The following is a 6,980-nucleotide window of genomic DNA, read 5'->3' as shown; positions in this document are numbered from 1 at the left end:
AAATTACCTCAGCTGTCGGTCGCCTCCGCCAAATACCATACCATACCCTAATTACACTTACCTCATTTTCATGTGAAACTCGGATCGATTTGTCCATCACCGACACGAGTGGCGAATTTTTCAAACCCATTTAAATGCGCGGCGGTCGGCAACACATTCTGAGGCCGACTTGGGGATCCTCTTTTGTAATATTCATGCGCTCGAGGTATGTTGGCACCCTTAGACTATGATCTAAATTGGCACCAAAGTGACGTCACCCACCTTCTACTAATCCTTACTCTCAGCAAAAGATAGCTTTTTTCCCACTAATTGCTGCATTGTAAGACGTCACCTTCATCGCTAACCAACAGTTATTAGTTTTCGTGAAGTCCCCCATTGCTCAGATTCGGACTTCAATGCATCTGTCGTTTTACAGAATTCGTATGAATTATTGTGGGATTATACACCTTTCTGGGTCCCCAAACGATAGGAAAATTTGCATGAAATAGGTGGAATTTGACAGTGATGGTAAACGTCTAAATTTTGGACGAAAATCAATATTTCGAACGGTATAATACTCAAGACTAGGGTCAATTTATTTTTCTGAGAAATATTTGATTCGTGAAATCGTTTTACATTTATTCTTATCTTCAAAATACATTTTTTCTTCATTTCCAAGAACTCTAGAAAATTCTTTGGAATCCAAAAAAATCATAGAAAATTTCAAACCAAGATATCCCGTACTAGATATTTGACACGCAAAGTGGATAAAATATTGTTTTGATGTATTTATTTTGTAGTTTTTGAAACAAAATTTCCTCTATTAAATTACTAAGAAAAGTTCCTTTTCTTTCTTTTTGTAACGGCAGTATACGTCGTATTTTTTCAAAATTATGGCTTGCTGCATTCATGCTATCTGACCAGCAATGAAAAAAGTACAATTGGCAGTGTATTCCACATCTTCTGATATCGCCACTTATTAATTTTCCAAGTATTTGTCCAAGAGTTGAGAAGCAGAAAGATGAGATTAAATATCATTTATGTATCTTAACACTGATTTTTTTGTACGTCTGGCAGATTCTCGGACTTATTTTAATTTCTATTTATGTGGCAATCAAATTATATCGCGTCTCAATTTTGGCTAAATAATACCGTGTCTTGTTCATACACTCAGAGCTTAATTTCATTTTTAGTAGCCGATACTGTTTATGTTAAACTCTTATTATACCTAAGATCATTAGTTTTGTTAAGGGTCAGGTTGAAAATAAAAGTGTTAAAAGTATTTCTTTGATCTTTTATATTTCACTCTCTTAAACGCACAAAATGGAGGACACCTCGGCATCACGAGTACACTATCAGTAACAAAACACATACCATAATACAAAACCACACACGGCTACCGATAGAGGACACCACTTAACGAAATCATATTACAGTGTTCATATGAGAAATTGCTCTCTCAAATCTTACAAAACAACAATTAGATTACTATGTCTTTGGACTTATATGCCCGCCCCTTGCCACATTACTAATTCAACAATGATAGTCAACCAATTGAAGAGTGAATCAAGTGTGTGGAGTTTTTTGACTTCTAGGAAATCAATCGGCGACATGCATACCAAGTAATCGGTACGTTCAGTTTTCTCGCTGTCATTGAAAAAGCAATCATAATAAATTTGTGCAAGGAAGGGAGAATTTATATGTGAAATGGCCTAGAAGTACCCTGTCGATTTCTGAAACAACAATGCCTGTTCGCTGTCTGTTTGAAGTCTGTTGATAGCCTGTTCGAGATTAGTGAACAGGGTATAAACAGCCAACGAACAATCTCGGGTCACTCACAAGTAGGAACAACTTACGAACAGCCTACCAACAGTTTGTACTCTGTTTGCAGCTTGTTCCTTAACAGGCAGGAAACAAGCATTTCGGGAACAATAGTGAACAAGCTTTTAACAGGCAGGGGCCGGTTGGTAGTATGTTTCACCGAACAGGGAATGAAAAGACAACAGTGAACAAACACTAAACACCCTATCGATTTACGTAAAAATGATGCCTGTTCGCTGTCAGTTTGGAACCTTTTGGAGATTTTGAGAACAGATTATGAACAACGTACGAACAATTGTTTTAAGTTTCGGAATTTGGACAACAATTTGGATTAATCCAAATTTAATTGAGTACAAGGAAGTTTGATTGAATCCAAAGAAAATATCGTCTACTTAAACAGTAATTATATACGGTTGAATTCATTATCACGATTACCATCAACCACGGATGACGGTTATTGAAGTGAGCACGCAAATTATATTAGCTAACTGCTCGGCTTACGCACGTTAAATACTTTACTTCGCGAATTACAGGCAGGGGCCGTATGTTTCAGCCAAAGAGTATGTACTCTGTGGTTTCAGCGGACTGGGAACGAACAGACAACAGTGAACGGACAGTCAACAGGCAAGGGCCGGTTCATAGTCCGTTTCACGGTACAGGGTACGAACAGAAAACAGTGAACAGCTAGTGAACAGGTTCTGAACAAGGACGGAAACGACGGAAAGATAGCGTGGTGCTGCTACCTACCTATAGAAGATAGCAAACGCAAACAATGACGCCAATAACCGATACCGTTATCCGGACAGTTTACGAGCACATGGTCGACTATATTGTGGTGAAGTTGTTGGTTGCGGAGAAAACAGTTATTTATTTGATTATTATTTAGCCTGTGCTAAATGCCCGCAGTGACGAATTAAGTAATTCGTGCATCCATTCAGTGATAGTGAAAGTCGTGAAGTGATATTTGTTCTTGAGTGTGTTTATTTAATAATTTATTGTGTCTCTTAAGTTTTTGAGCAAGTACTGAGATTTGTATTGTATTTGTATTATGCGTATGTGCGTTACGTCGTAAATAAGAACCAACAAACATTGTCAGAGGACTGTCTTTCTTGTAGGTTTGTTTGTGAGAAGTGAAATCATCGTGTTCATAAATATTCTTTAAAGGCGTGTTTCTCTTTTAAAACCACACGTATTATATTGACATAGTGCAGAATCCGAGTTGTATTAATTTAAGGAAGTACATATTTCTTTGATGAAGGCATGTGAAACGTTTGTTGATGTAGTGGTTGTTCTGTTAATGATGACAAAGCTTGCTTTTCTGCAACTATTCAAGATTTTTATAACTAATGGAATATGTGGAAAAGCACAATAAAAGTTTTTCTTACAATCATTCAAATGAATTTCAACTTTTAATTCTATTTTAACATATATTATCTCTTGTCTATTATGTCCAACTTAGCAACAGCGAACACTTAAGGAACAAAGTATGCGCATAGGGAGAGAACAGACAAATAACCATCTTCCCACATTGTCACAGACAAGGAACAGGCAAGGCGTTCCAATTTACATTCTACGAACAGTCGCCTGCCTGTTCTCTCTTGGTCAAGGAACAGGGAACAAACAACCTAAGAAAACAGGCAATGAACTGACAGCGCACAGTCCCCTGCCTGTTCATTGTCTGTGGTCCAACAGGTAAGGAACAGAGAATGCCGCTTTCTTAACAGGGAGGGAACAGACAAGTAACCCTTTTCTCACAGACAAGGAACAGACAAGGCGTTCCAATTTACATTCTACGAACAGTCGCCTGCCTGTTCTCTCTTGGTCAGGGAACAGGGAACGAACAGCCAACTGACAGACAATGAACAGACTTTATTGTTACAGAAATCGACAGGGTACCCTATTTACATATACTCTGCATAACAAAGGATTCTCTTTCCTGGTATAACTTAAAAGACAATGATCGTTCGGAATAAGTTACATGATTTTACTTTACCGATAGAAATAACCGACTTTTTAGTTTACCCCTGAATTACTATAGAATTGAGGTAAAGGAAATTGTACCATATGTTTTGGTAGTTGCCTTTTGGTGTATTTTATTCACATTTTTGCCTCACAATACTTATTTACTCACAATATGTCTACGATTAACAGTTTTTAGATTATTCAGTGACCTGACAGCATTATTTTATTCACAGGAATATCAAATAAGTATCGATTTAAAACGGAGCAATAATAATATACCTTATTATTTGCTCCATAGCTAGACCTCTTTATTTACTTTAATGCTATGTTTCATTTATTTAGCTTTGGGAAAAAAGTACAAGTTGATCTATCGTGAAAATGCTATTCTAAGGGTAGAGAAAAGCGATTAAGTGGCGGGAATAAGATTTTTCTTGTACTGCCTTGCGTCCATCGAGAGTAACCAGTTCAACTTGCAGGCAGTTTGACATAATTTGGTTGCTTTGACCTCTGTGATTTTGTTGTATTCTGGTCGTATGTGTGGCAAATTTATATTCTCAAGCACATTTTGATGCGGCCTTTAAGGCAATTCTTAGCTAGTGCTGAATAGAGTTAAAATAAAGTTGGCTTTTATAAACTTTGCTGTGTCATAGTCAATTTGTGCTACAAAGGCCATGATTTTCCAGTTAACGCTATATTGTCTTCTCCATAAGTAATAGCATAGTCAACTGAAAAACCGGCTTAATTGATGAAATTTCCTACTCTAGTTTACTTTCAGACTACGTATTCGAAAAAATTTCACAGGAAACCTATCATCTACTATCATTTACTGCCTTTAAATCATCTAGAAGATATATCGGCACTCTTTATAGGCAGAAAAATTTTGACTTTCCAAAATAGAGAAAAAGGTTATGAACTTTTACTGCTTCTATCATTCAATTAAAATTCATTCATCCTTATAATAGTCCCGAATGTAAAATGTAAGAAATAAAAATGAAAATTTCATTTCACCTTGTTTAAAAAAATTGGTTGGATTTCAATACCAATTATATTATATGAGTCACAGGTTTTAGGCATTCCTGCGCATTGTGTTGTCCATAGGTACGACATTTTCTCCAGCCATCCTGCAGACGTCTTGAGGTCAGAAGAAGACACTTCTGACCTCAAGACGCCAGCAGGATGTCTGGAGAAACTGTCGTCACCAATGGAGAACACAACGCGGAAGGACTCCCGAAAGCCGTGACTTAAATGGAGAAACGCTGTAGAAACTTTAGATCCAACCAAAGACATTCACCATATATTTCTAAAGTAATTGGCATTTGCGACCTCGGTTGCATCTTACTGCGATAATCAGTTCTGAAGAAACGATTGTAAAGAGAAATCCATCTTATGTTTGATCGGCATTATTTCCGGGCAAGGAATGAAAGACCAGCGGTGCATTTAAATTTTGCTATGTTAAAAAAATGTGTTTCGCTTAAAAGCATAGATTTAGATAACTGATGTCATATTTTACGAGAGGCAACAAAATAGGGTTAATTTGAAATTTTGAACGAGTGCGCAAAATCAGATCATGTCTTAAGTCGAATCCAAAGTGAGCCCAGAGTCTAATTAAATCTGTCTAATACACCAAAGGATGAAGTTCGCCATGAAAAAATATTTGACTTAGCCTGGATTCTGGAGAACTTCATCCTATGGTGTACCTATTCAACTTTGCATCCTTGCGTGTGACTGCGTACAAAGTCACTTGTTCCTGCAGTGCTTTTAAATCTGTCTAGTTCCCATCTCATACGACCTTTTTCAGCACAAATTGGCTGGGTTTCTGTTCCTCTATTTCTTTAAAATTTACCTCCGTTTTCCTTCCAAGGTAATTATTCTCTCTCACGTCTCAACCACCATGATCTTCTTTGGATTAGAGTACTCCGCAGTGGCCTTCCTTCTCAATACATTCTCATGTTTTGCTTTATCACCACATTCTATTTTTATGATGCTCCTTCAGCATCACCTAACTTTTCTGAGAATTAATGTGATTCTCCTTGACTTTGAGGAGTAGGGCCCCACTCCGAACTCGAAAATATGCGCATAAAGGAGTTGGATGATTTTATCGTGATGTTGGATGATTATTATGTTGGCAATTGATGCGAAATTTTCCTTCGAGACTGTGTAGCTCGGTGGAAAAATGGGTTTCAAAATTTAAAAAAATCCCTTTATTATCACCGTATGGCCTGGATTTTCACCCGCTGCGGATCACTTGGTGGGCATGGTGACCAAAAGTCATGTCTCCGGGATAGATCGTGCTTTCAAACCCTCCGTGCACTGTCAATATAATTGTGGGCATAGTCGTGGTAATTCATAAGGTCAATAAATCAGGATGCGTTCCGAAAGTAATGCAATTATTTTATGAAAAAAAATTTATTGAACAAATTTGCACGATCACTTTAAATTATTCATAATACTGCTCTTAAGCTTCTACACATTTTTACAGCGACTCTTCCATGACCGGTGCAAGCCCTGGAAGGGTTAGTCGGGGACCTCTTGCAAAGTCTTCGTCGCGGGTGATTGGATCTGTTATATGATATGCTATTGGATCTGCTTCTTTTAAGGGCTGTCTGAATCCGAGGGAACACGAAGGAGTCTGCTGGGGCGATTTCAGCACTGTAGGAGTGGTGAATCAGCGGTTGCATCCGTGTTTGGCCAGGAATTCGCGGACTCCTCTTGATAACTAAACAACGCGCCTTGTGGCAAGGCGCGTTGCTAGGATGGAGTAGCCAGGTCTGAAGGTGCCTTTTGTTGTATAATGATGATCCTTTTTTAGGAGTTTTTATAGCCTTTCATCGGCACCGACTCCTTGGGGCCTGAGGGGCCCCTTCGAAAATTCGTTGTGGGGGTGAGGAAATTTTTTTTCAGGTTTTTCGATTTTCCCCGCAGTATCCAGTTATCGAAAGTCGAGTTTTCTCGGTTCAAATATTGATCAAATGACTCTTCTAAAATGATTTAAAAACTTTAAAACTAACTATTTATAATATTTCCCGAGGCAAGATCCCCGGTATGGGCCGTCCCAATATTTTTTACGAGTCGGCAGCCCATCCATGTAATAGGTTGCTTTAACTGTCTGCTCATGAGGAAAAATATCCTTATGGACCACTCCTATGCTGTCAAAAAGACAGTGAGTACTGATTTCACTTTTCATTTGCTCATTCTTGCCTTTTTGGTCGTGAAACTCT

The sequence above is a fragment of the Ischnura elegans genome, chromosome 2 (assembly GCF_921293095.1).
Source record: "Ischnura elegans chromosome 2, ioIscEleg1.1, whole genome shotgun sequence".
NCBI classification, from domain to species: domain Eukaryota; kingdom Metazoa; phylum Arthropoda; class Insecta; order Odonata; family Coenagrionidae; genus Ischnura; species Ischnura elegans.
Note: the sequence above shows the minus strand (reverse complement) of the source record.